General features: G+C 45.6%; 1 long non-coding RNA gene across 1 annotated transcript; it reads right to left on the bottom strand.

Moving 5' to 3' along the window:
* Positions 1-252: 252 nt before the first annotated feature.
* Positions 253-5,285, bottom strand: LOC116969536. Its single transcript, XR_004410821.1, has 3 exons — positions 5,275-5,285; positions 2,562-2,564; positions 253-333 (listed from the first exon to the last, which is right to left on the bottom strand). It is a non-coding gene; the product is annotated as an uncharacterized LOC116969536 (long non-coding RNA).
* Positions 5,286-12,626: the final 7,341 nt, after the last annotated feature.

Genomic DNA, 12,626 nt, shown 5'->3' with positions numbered 1-12,626 from the left:
GATCATCATCTGCTTTCAAATGTCTTCCATATCTCTCATTTCCCTCACCCCTGACTCTCAGTCTGAAGAAGGGTCTCGACCCTAAACGTCACCCATTCCTTTTCTTCACAGATGCTGCCTGATCCACTGAGATATTCCAGATTCGGTGTCTATCTTTGGTTCAAACCAGCATTAGCAGTTCTGGTCCTTCCCACACATCAATGAGGGACCGTGTTCTCTGGGTCAACCAGAAGCAGTGTTATTGTATTCTACTCACAGCCTGAGACGCTTCACCATACTAGTGCCTCGACACGGGGGCTTGGATCGCCCCGACACATCGATCAACTGCCCCGACTGCAGGAGAAAAATGAGGGAAGAAGGTTAGACTTTATTGCCTTCCATCAGTGAGGAATCCGCTGAGCTTCTCCAGCATTTTTGTGTACCTACCATTTAGATAGTAATCTGTCTTCCTGGTTTTGCTACCCAAGTGGATAACCTCATTTATCCACATTAAATTGCCAAGCACCTGCCCATTCACCCAACCTGTCGAAATCACCCTGCATTCTCATAGCATCATCCTCACAGTTCACACTGCCACCCAGCTTTGTGTCATCTGCAAATTTGCTAATGTTACTTTGAATCCCTTCATCTAAATCATTGATGTATATTGTAAATATCTACGGTCCCATCACCGAGCCTTGCGGTACCCCACTAGTCACTGCCTGCCATTCTGAAAGAGACCCGTTAATCCCTGCTCTTTGGTTCCCGTCTGCCAACCACTTCTATATCCATGTCAGCACTCTACCCCCAATACCATGTGCCCTAAGTTTGCCCACTAATCTCCTATGTGGGACCTTATCAAATGTTTTCTGAAAGTCCAAGTACACCACATCCACTCGCCCCCCTCCCCTGTCCATTTTCCTCGTTAGATCCTCAATAAATTCCAGAAGATTAGTCAAGCATGATTTCCACTTCATAAATCCATGCTGACTCGGACCGAGCCTGTTAATGCTATCCGAATGCCGCTATTTCATCTTTTAATGATTGACTCCAGCATCATCCCCACCACCGATGCCAGGCTTACTGGTCTATAATTCCCTGTTTTCTCTCTCCCGCCTTTCTTAAAAAGTGGTATAACATTAGCTACCCTCCAATCCACATGAACTGATCCTGAATATGTAGAACATTGGAAAATGATCACCAATGCATCCACGATATCTAGAGCCACTTCCTTAAGTACCCTGGGATGCAGACCATCAGGCCCTGGGGATTTATCGGCCTTCAGTCCCATCAGTTTATCCAACACTATTTCCTGCTTAATGTGGATTTCCTTCAGTTCCTCTGTCACAAAAGGACTGGGGACAAAATTCCCCCTTGTCTAACACCATTGGTAATGCCAAATGGATAAGTCCCATTAGGGTCTTTTTACCCTTACACTTCCTTAGTTCTATCCATACTGACTCCGCAACTCCTGTTTCAATGTCACCCCTTGCAAGGGACTGAATTTCATTCCTCACCAACAGAGCAACCCAGCCCACCTGTCTGTCTATTGTATAGGAGATATATCCTTGAATATTCAGTTCTCATCACCAGCCCTCTTGCAGCCATGTCTCTGTAATTCCTACAACCAGCCGTGCGTGTGAGTTTAGTTTTAGATTTAGAGATGCAGAGTGGAAACAGGCCCTTCAGCGCACCAAGTCTGCGAAGGATATTTAAAATAAAAGGGCTGTTTAAAGTTCACAAGCTGAAACTTTTTATAAAAGTCGAATTTGAAGGAAAAGTGAAGAATCATAATGAAAATGTTCACAAGAGCTGGCATCATTCCGGGGAGCACATGGTAATTTTGATAACCAATTCGACAGAGATTTTTGGGTCTCCAATTCATGGTTCAAAGATGCAAAAAGTTGGGTCTTCAAGTGAAGATTTGACTAAGTCAAACCCTATTTTAAAAGAATTTTAAATTAAAAGGAGTCTGCAGATGCTGTAAACGAGTTCACGTGGAAGAATAAGCAACGGTTAAACAAGCCAATTTATTTCATTTGAAGTGAAAATGCAATTTGTCCAATTTAAACAAGTTTGCCTGACCCATGGATATTTGCCCAGCCTCAAAGATTCACGTTTTCTCACCCCATCAACAACAAAAGCATGATTAGTTCAAAACGGAATAGATTATGCTACAGTGGCATCGTTTAAGACTCGGCTGAATCCAACATTCCTAAAGTTCCTACCATAATTAACTTGTTTAAGAAAGAACTTCAGATGCTGGAAAAATGGAAGGTTGACAAAAATGTTGGAGAAACTCAGCGGATGAGCCAGCATGCATCTAGACGCTGCCTCACCTGCTATGTTTCTCCAGCATTTTTGTCTACCATAATTAATTCACTCCCTTCACCCAGGAGATGGGTAAATGGAACAAGCTGCAGAGGACGTAGTGGAGGCTGGTACAATGGCATTTAGAAGATATTTGGACAGGACTATTTGGACTAATTGTCCGTTTCTCTAATATATACTGAACTTTTTTTGCTGTTTAGTAAGGGTTTTACAGTGCAATATGTTACACTACTGTTGTGCTGCTACGTAACCCACTCCATGACACACTGAGGAACACCTTCAGCAACAGACTGGTTCCACCAAGATGCAGCACAGAACCCCACAGGAGATCCTGCTCCACAATGGCTATCAAACTGTACAACTCCACCCCCTTCTGTCGTGGGGTAGACTGACTACCCCTTTCCCCCTCCCCAATCTTTGCACATCCCCAATCCTTTCCACTCATCACTTTAATTTCATGTTTAGTTTAGTTTAGTTTAGAGATACAGCGCAGAAACAGGCCCTTCGGCCCACCGGGTCTGTGGCAACCAGCGATCCCCGCACATTAACACTAACCAGCGATCATCCCGTACACTAGCACTACTCCACACACTAGGGACACTTACAATGTTACCAAAGCCAATTAACCTACAATCCTGTACCTCTTTGGAGTGTGGGAGAAAACCGAAGATCTCAGAGAAAACCCACGCAGGTCACGGGGAGAACGTACAAACTCCGTATAGACGGCACCCGTAATCCGGATGGAACCTGGGTCTGCGGCGTGCATTTGCTGTAAGGCAGCAACACTACCGCTGCGCCACCATGACCACATTTATCTTGTGTTGTACGACTGTTGGCAGATCAATTTCCCTCCTTGGATAGATAAAAGTTCTATCGTATCGTAAGTCAGCATTTAATAGTTCAGTTTGTGACATATGACAATAAAATACACTTGACTCTTGACAGGTACATGGATAGGATAGGTATGGAGAGATGTGGAGCAAATGCCGGCAGGAGGAACTAGTGTAGATGGGGCATCTACAGCAGATGCAGGATGACACTGAAGATAGACACAAAATGCTGGAGAAACTCAGCAGGACAGGCAGATTACAACTCAGCGATATGAATGTTGATTTCTCCAACTTCAAGTAACCCTTGCCTTCCCTCTCTCTCCATCCCTCCCCAACCCTAGTTAGAAACATAGAAAATAGTTGCAGGAGTAGGCCATTCGGCCCTTCGAGCCTGCACCGCCATTCGATATGATCATGGCTGATCATCCAACTCAGTATCCCATCCCTGCCTTCTCTCCTAACTCCCTCTTAAATATAGCCAATGAACTGGCCCCCACTACCTTCTGTGGCAGAGAATTCCACAGATTCACCACTCTCTGTGTAAAAAATGATTTTCTCATTTCGGTCCTAAAAAACTTCCCTCTTATCCTTAAACTGTGACCCCTCGTTCTGCACTTCCCCAATATCGGGAATAATCTTCCTGCATCTAGCCTGTCCAACCCCTTAAGAATTTTGTAAGTTTCTATAAGATCTCACCTTAATCTTCTGAATTCTAGCGTGTACAAGCCGAGTCTATCCAGTCTTTCTTCATATGAAAGTCCTGCCATCCCAGGAAGCAATCTGGTGAACCTTCTCTGTACTCCCTCTATGGCAAGAATGTCTTTCCTTAGATTAGGAGACCAAAACAAAACGCAATACTCCAGGTGTGGTCTCACCAAGATCTTGTACAACTGCAGTACAAATCCTTTTGCTATGAATGCTTTCTTTCTTCATGGCCTGCTGCACCTGCATTCCTACTTTCAATGACTGGTGTACCATGACACCCATGTCTCGTTGCATCTCCCCTTTTCCTAATCGGCCACCATTCTCCAACTAGCTTCATTGTCCTGTGAAACGTCACCCATCCATGTTCTACACAGATGCTGCCTGACCCGCTGAGTTCCTCCAGCAATCTGTGAAACGCCGTCTATACATGTTCTTCACAGATGTTGCTGACACGCTGAGTTACTCCAGCACTCCGTGAAATGTCATCTATCCATGTTATAACCATATAACAATTACAGCACGGAAACACGCCATCTGGGCCTTTCAAGTCTGTGCCGAACACTTATTTTCCCCTAGTCCCATCTACCTGCACTCAGACCATAACCCTCCATTCCTTTCCCATCCATATACCTATCCAACTTATTTTTAAATGATAAAATCGAACCTGCCTCCACCACTTCCACTGGAAGCTCATTCCACACAGCTACCACTCTCTGAGTAAAGGAGTTTCCCCTCATGTTACCCCTAAACTTGTTCCTTAATTCTCAAGTCATGTCCTCGTTTGAATCTTCCATACTCTCAATGGGAACAGCTTATCCACGTCAACTCTGTCTATCCCTCTCATCATTTTAAAGAACTCTATCAAGTCCCCCCTTAACCTTCTGCGCTGCAAAGAATAAAGACCTAACTTGTTCGACCTTTCTCTGTAACTTAGTTGCTGAAACCCAGGCAACATTCTAGTAAACCTCCTCTGTACTCTCTCTATTTTGTTGACATCCTCCCTATAATTAACCGACCAAATTTGTACACCATACTCCAGAATTGGCCTCATCAATGCCTTGTACAATTTTAACATTACATTCCAGCTTCTATACTCAATGCTCTGATTTATGAAGGCCAGCACACCAAAAGCTTTCTTTACCACCCTATCTACATGAGATTCCACCTTCAGGAAACTATGCACAGTTATTCCTAGATCCCTCTGTTCAACTGCATTCCTCAATTCGCTACCATTTACCATGTACGTCCTATTTTGATTTGTCCTGCCAAGATGTAGCACCTCACACTTATCAGCATTAAACTCCATCTGCCATCTTTCAGCCACACAGCCGGCCTAAATCTCTCAGTAGACTTTGAAAATCTACTTCATTATCCACAATACAACCCATCTTAGTATCATCTGCAAACTTACTAAACCAATTTACCACACCATCATCCAGATCATTAATGTACATGATAAACAACAGTGGACCCAACACAGATCCCTGAGGCACCTCACTAGTCACCGGCCTCCAACCTGACAAACAGCCACCCACCATTACTCTCTGGCATCTCCCATTCAGCCACTGTTGAATCCATCTTGCTATTCCACCATTAATACCCAACAATTGAACCTTCTTAACCAACCTTCCATGAGGAACCTTGTCAAAGGCCTTACTGAAGTCCATATAGACAACATCCACTGCTTTACCCTCATCAATTTTCCGAGTAACCTTTTCAAAAAATTCAAGATTAGTCAAACATGACCTTCCAGGCACAAATCCATGTTGACTGTTCCTAATCAGATCCTGTTGATCCAAATGCTTATATATATTATCTCTAAGTATCCTTTTCATTAATTTACCCACCACTGACGTCAAACTAACAGGTCTATAATTGCTAGGTTTACTCTTAGAACCCTTTTTAAACAATGGAAGAACATGCGCAGTACACCAATCCTCCGGCACTATTCCCGTTTTGAGTGGGCCAGTGGAGTAGAGAAGCCAAGACAGTTGTTGCACCAACAGTGGATATAAAAAGGTCCAGAGAGGGTAGAAGGTTGGGTAGGCGGGGGGGGAGGTGGTGATATTGAAGACTGGAGACAGGATTGTCACTGGATGGATAGGATTCTCTCCCATAAAGAAACGCTCAGAGGTGGCAGTAGAGCCCTACGTCCCTATGTCCCCAATGTAGGTGGTCCAGAACCAGGGGGCCGCAGTTTAAGAATAAGACCCGCTGAGTCACTCCACCTTTTATCTTGGTCTATTAACGGATTCAAATCTACCTTAGATCTCCTTTTATCATCCTGCTTGGCACTTTCCACCGGCATTTTTGATACAGGTTCCATTGTTTCTAAATACGTAGAGTGAATTTTAAAGCTCTGATCTGTTCAATATCTCGCAAACAGTGAACCCACTTCAAGTTGATGGATGGAATGGAGCCCGTCCGTCTCTCATGGTTACGGATGCAGTTCATTGTGATGTCGCCGGCCAGGCACATTATGAGGTCACCTCTGATTATGATGGTTTACAAACTTGCGATCTTATGAATGGAAGGCCGGCCCAGAAGGGAATAAACCACTTCACCATATGACCACAGGTCACAGTGGTTATAACCAACTGGACTCAAGTGTTAGATACAAGGAACTCAGTTCAATTGAGTTTATTGTCACGTGTACAGAGAAATGCTTTTTGTCGCGTGTTAAAAACAGTTAGCAGAAAGACAATGCATGATTACAATCGAGCCATTTACAATGTATAGATACATGGTAAGGGAATAACGTTTAGTGCAAGGTAAAGCCAGCAAGGATAGTTCGAGGGTCACCAATGAGGTAGATAGTAGTTCAGAACTGCTCTCTGGTTGTGGTAGGATGATTTAGTTGCCTGATAACAGCTGGGAAGAAACTGTCCCTGAATCTGGAGGTGTGCGTTTTCACACTCCTGTACCTTTCCTAATTTGCAGAAGGACATTCTTACTATTGAGGGAGTGCAGCGTAAGTTCACCAGGTCAATATCCGGGGTGACGGGACTTACGTATGATGAAAGAATGGGTAGACTGGGCTTGAATTCGCTGGAAATGAGAAGGATGAGAGGGCTTCTTATGAAAACATATAACATTCTTAAAGGAGTTAAAGCTAGATGCAGGAACAATGTTCCCGATGTTGGGGGAGTCCAGAACCAGGGGTCACAGTTTAAGAATAACGGGTTAGGCCATTTAGGACTCAGAAGAGGGAAAACATTTTCACGCAGAAAATCTGTAGACTTCTCTGCCACAGAAGGCAGTGGAGGCCAATTCACTGGATGTTTTCAAGTGAGTGTTGGATGTGGCTCTTTGGGCTAACAGCAGGAATGGGGTATTGATTTTGGATGATCAGCCAAAATCATATTGAAAGGCGGTGCTGGCTCAAAGGGCCGAATGGACTACTCCTGCACCTATTTTCTATGTTTCTACGTCATGGTGAGTTTAGCACTCGTTGACGTCTGGTCCTGAAGATGGGTCCTGAACCAAAACGTCACCCACTCATGTTCTCCAGAGATGCTGCTCAACCCGCTGAGTTACTCCAGCACAAACAATGTTAAATCTCAAGTGTTTTCATTTCGAGATACAGTGTGGCAACGAGCCACACCGAGTCCACGCCGACCAGTATTCACCTCTAGACCCGCACTATCCTACACACTGGGGGCTTTTTACCAAAGCCAATTAACCTACAAACCTGCACGTCTTTTGAGTGTGGGAGGAAACCGGAGCACCCGTAGAAAACCCACGCGGGTCACGGGGAGAACATACAAACTCAGTACAGACAGCACCTGGGTCTCTGGCGCTGTGAGGCAGCAACTCTACCGCTGAGCCACACTGCCATGTTGGGGAAAAATACTTAAAATGCAGCAGATATTTTTGACATTTGCCGAATGAGAGTTGTCTATAGTCAAAGTGTGTGTAGTTTGTTCCTGGCACGAAAATACTTCTGCTTTATCAGTTTCACACTTAACTCTATCAACCAAAAGACTCCATTGTTGGAATGCAATTCAATATTTGACAAATCTGAACACCTTAACAGACAGATATAAAGCACACAGAGGAATTACTGGAGTACATTTTCCCTTTGTAGTCCCTGAGAAATCAGTGGCTGTGGCAGAGGGTTGTTCTGATGTTCTAAGCCATGCCAATCCAGATATGATTGAATGACGGAGAGGGCTTGATGTGCCAAATGGAGAAGGAACATCTCATTGGGTTTTAAAGTCTGCAGAGGGCTGACATACAACTTCCTTAGCATCAAGTGAATTGATCAGCATGGTGGCGCAGCGATAGACTAAGAGTTGCTGCCTTACAGTGCCAGTGACCCGGGTTCGATCCTGACTACGCGTGCTTGTAGTTTGTACGTTCTCCCTGTGACCGCGTGGGTTTCCTTCGGGTGCTCTGGTTTCCTCCCACATTCTAGAGATGTGCCGATGTGTAGGTTAATTGACGTCTGTAAATTGCCCCTAGTGTGATGGATATAGGACTAGTGTACAGGTGATCGTTGGTTGGCGTGGACTCGGTGGGCGGAAGGGCCTGGTTTCACGCCATCTCTCTAAAACAAACTATTGCCGTTACCTCGTTGGTCTGTTTAACATTGCTTGTGAAAGTCAGCAAAGTACAAGATTCTTTCTATAGCCCTCAGACCAGTGAGCCCATGTGTTCATATCTTTAACCAGACAGTCAGAACCTTTTTTAGTTTAGTTTAGAGATACAGCACAGAATCAGGCCCTTCAGCCCACCGCGTCCACGTCAACCAGCGATACCCGTGCATTAAACTACCCCGCGCACACTAGGGACAAATAGGACACCTACGTGAGAATGCTGTTCATCTCAGCATTTAACATCATTATCCCCTCAAAACTGATTACCAAACTCAGCGACCTGGCCATCGACCCCTCCCTCTGCAACTGGATACTGGACTTTCTAACCAACAGACCCCAGTCTGTTAGGTCAGACAACCACACCTCTTCAACTCTCACCCTGAACACCGGCGTTCCACAGGGCTGTGTGCTGAGCCCCCTCCTCTACTCCCTCTTCACCTACGACTGCAAACCTGTACATGGTACTAACACCATCATCAAGTATGCAGATGATACAACGATGATTGGCCTCATCAGCGACAACGATGAGTCGGCCTATAGGGAGGAGGTCCAGCTCCTAGCAGCATGGTGCGCTGACAACAACCTGACCTGTAACTACAAGAAGACCAAGGAGCTCATTGTGGACTACAGAAGGTCTAGGGGTGGCACGTACACCCCCATCCACATCAACGGGACGGAGGTGGAACGTGTTTCCAGCTTCAGGTTTTAGGGGGTCAACATCTCTGATGACCTCTCTTGGACCCACAATACCTCAACACTGGTTAAGAAGGCTCACCAGCGTCCCTTCTTCCTGAGGAGACTAAAGAAGGTCCATCTGTCTCCTCAGATTCTGGTGAACCTCTACTGCTGCACCATCGAGAGCATCCTTACCAACTGTGTCACAGTATGGTATGGCAACTGTCTCCGACCGGAAAGCACTGCAGAGGGTGGTGAAAACTGCCCAACGCATCACCGGTTCCTCACTCCCCTCCATTGAGTCTGTCCAAAGCAAGCGATGTCTGCGAAGGGCGCGCAGCATCATCAAGGACTGATCTCACCCCAACCACAAACTGTTTATCCTCCTACCATCCGGGAGGCGCTACAGGTCTCTCCGTTGCCGGACCAGCAGATCCAGGAACAGCATCTTCCCTGCGGCTGTTACATTACTCAACTCTGTACCTCGGTGATTGCCAGTCACCCCCCCCCCCCCCGGATACTCCTTCCACCAGATAAAAATGCACTACTATGACTGTATGTACATATAGAGAGAGTACAGAGGAGATTTACTAGAATGTTGCCTGGGTTCAACAACTAAGTTACAGAGATAGGTTGAATAAGTTAGGTCTTTATTCTCTGGAGCGCAGAAGGTTAAGGGGGGACTTGATAGAGGTCTTTAAAATGATGAGAGGGATAGACAGAGTTGATGTGATCAAGCTTTTCCCTTTGAGAATAGGGAAGATTCAAACAAGAGGACATGACTTCAGAATTAAGGGACAGAAGTTTAGGGGTAACATGAGGGGGAACTTCTTTACTCAGAGAGTGGTAGCGGTGTGGAATGAGCTTCCAGTGGAAGTGGTGGCGGCAGGTTCATTGGTATCATTTAAAAATAAATTGGATAGGCATATGGATGAGAAGGGAATGGAGGGTTATGGTATGAGTGCAGGCAGGTGGGACTAAGGGAAAAAAGTTGTTCGGAACGGCCTTGTAGGGCCGAGATGGCCTGTTTCCGTGCTGTAATTGTTATATGGTTATATGGTTATATATTTATTGCTCATATTCTATGTCGCTCTTCTAGGGAGATGCTAACTAACTGCATTTTGTTGTCTCTGTACTGTACAGTGCACAATGACAATAAAGTTTGAATCTGAATCTGAATCTGAGGTGAACTTACAAACTCCCCACAGACAAGTACCCGTAGTCAGGATCGAACCCGGTTCTCTGGTGCTGTGAGGCATCAACTCTACCGTTGGACCACTGTGTGCCCTCCTTAAAACTCCTTATTGCTAATACTCTGTAATCCAGGCAGCATTCTGCACCCTCACCACATCTTTCTTGTAATGTGATGACCAGAACTGCACACAGTGCTTCAAATAATTTTATCTAATCTTCCTCGTCTTAGAAGAGGAAAGAGGAAATAAAGGAAAGGTGTTGTCAAGCAGGAAAGGGTACAGAGAAGATTTATGAGGATGTGGCCAGGACTCGAGGCCCTGAGCTATAGGGAGAGGTTGGGGCAGGGCTGGGACTCTATTCTGCATAGAGCGCAGGAGGATGAGGGGTGATCTTATAGAGGTGTATAATATCATGAGAGGAATAGATCGGGTAGACGCACAGAGTCTCTTGCCCAGAGAAGGGGAATCGAGGACCAGAGGACATAGGCTTAAGGTGAAGGGGAAAAGATTAAATAGGAATCTAGGTGGTGACGTTTTCATACAGTGGGTAGTTGGTATAGGGAACGAGCTGCCAGAGGAGGTAGTTGAGGCAGGGACTATCCCAGTGTTTAAGAAACAGACAGGTACGTGGATAGGACAGATATGGAGGGATATGGGCCAAACGTGGGCAGGTGGGACTAATATAGCTGAGACATGTAGGCAGTTGATAGTAAGTTAAGCCGAAGGGCCTGTTTCCACACCGGATCACTCTCTGTGACTATGACTTTAAGGCTCTATAACTGTACGAGAAGGCAGGAGAATGGGGTTAGGAGGGAGAGATAGATCAGCCATGATTGAATGGTGGAGTAGACTTGGCCATTCGGTCATCTAATTCTGCTCCTATCACTTATGACCTTATGATGTTTCGAGGGATATGTCAGTGTGTGTCTACTCACATTCTACAGTGAGGGTCACATCCCTCTCTACTGTCCCGTGTTCATTCTCCGCCACACACTGATAGACCCCAGCATCCTGCCGTGTCAGCTGAGGGAACTCCATCCACCGCTCGTTGCTGGAACGTGTTGTGTTCAGTGTGACACCGAGATGTCTCCACGTCAGGTTAGATGTTGGGAAACTCTGGACGTTGCAGAGGATCGCTGCAGAGTTTCCTTCCTTTACACTGACCCAGGAACTGTTCACGTTGTCGGGGGAAGTGATTGAGAGATTCTGTGGAGCATCTAAAGACAAACGGACATTTAAACGTGTTCACACGGCAGAGTTCCACGTGTCACACAGGACAATACGGAGAGAAACAATAAAGTACGGATGTGACCAGTCTGCAGAAGGGTCTCGACCTGAAACGTCACCCATTCCTTCTCTCTATAGATGCTGCCTGACCCGCTGAGTATCTCCAGCTCTTTGTGTTTAACCTTGGTTTAAACAAGCACCTGCAGTTCCCTCCTACACATTTCGTCAAGATATCTCCTCAAGATACAGCTATGTCTACTTTGAAGAGGTTCTCCTCCTCTTTCCGACGAGAGTTGGACTTATAGGGTGATAGTGTGGAAACAGGCCTTTCGGCCTAATTTGCCCACACTGGCCAACATTTCCCAGATACACTAGTCCCACCTGCCCGCATATGGCCCATATCCCTCCAAACCTGTCCTATCCATGTACCTGTCGAACTGCTTCTTAAACACTGGGATAATCCCTGCCTCAAATACCTCCTCTGGCAGTTTGTTCCATACACCAACTATCTTTTGTATGAAAAAGTCACCCCTCAGATGCCTAATAAATCTTTTCCCCTTCACCTGAACCTATGTCCTCTGGTCCTCGATTTCCCTACTCTGGGCAAGAGACTCTGTACATCTACCCGATCTATTCCCCTCATGATCTATACACCTCTATAAGATCCTCATCCTCCTGCGCTCCAAGGAATAGAGACCCAGCCTGCTCAACCTCTCCCTCTAGTCCCGGCAACATCCTCATAAATCTTCTCTGAACCATTTCCAGCTTGACAATATCTTTCCTATAACACGGTGCCCAGACTTTACACAATATTCTAAATGTGGTCTTACCAACGTCTTATACAACTGCAACATGACCTCCCAACTTCTATAATCAATACTCTGACTGATGAAGGCCAAAGTGCAAAAAGCCTTTTTGACCACATTATCTACCTGTGTCTCGACCTTCAAGGAACCATGCACCTGCACTCCTAGATCCCTCTGCTCTACAACACTACCCAGAAGCCGACCATTAACTGTGTTAGTCCTGCCCTTGTTAGATGTCCCAAAATTCAACATCTCACACTTCTCGGTATTAAACTCCACCAA

The sequence above is a fragment of the Amblyraja radiata genome, unplaced genomic scaffold, assembly GCF_010909765.2.
Source record: "Amblyraja radiata isolate CabotCenter1 unplaced genomic scaffold, sAmbRad1.1.pri S70, whole genome shotgun sequence".
Taxonomy (NCBI): Eukaryota; Metazoa; Chordata; class Chondrichthyes; order Rajiformes; family Rajidae; genus Amblyraja; species Amblyraja radiata.
The sequence above is the reverse complement of the archived record's forward strand: the minus strand, read 5'-3'. Positions and strand labels throughout refer to the sequence as shown.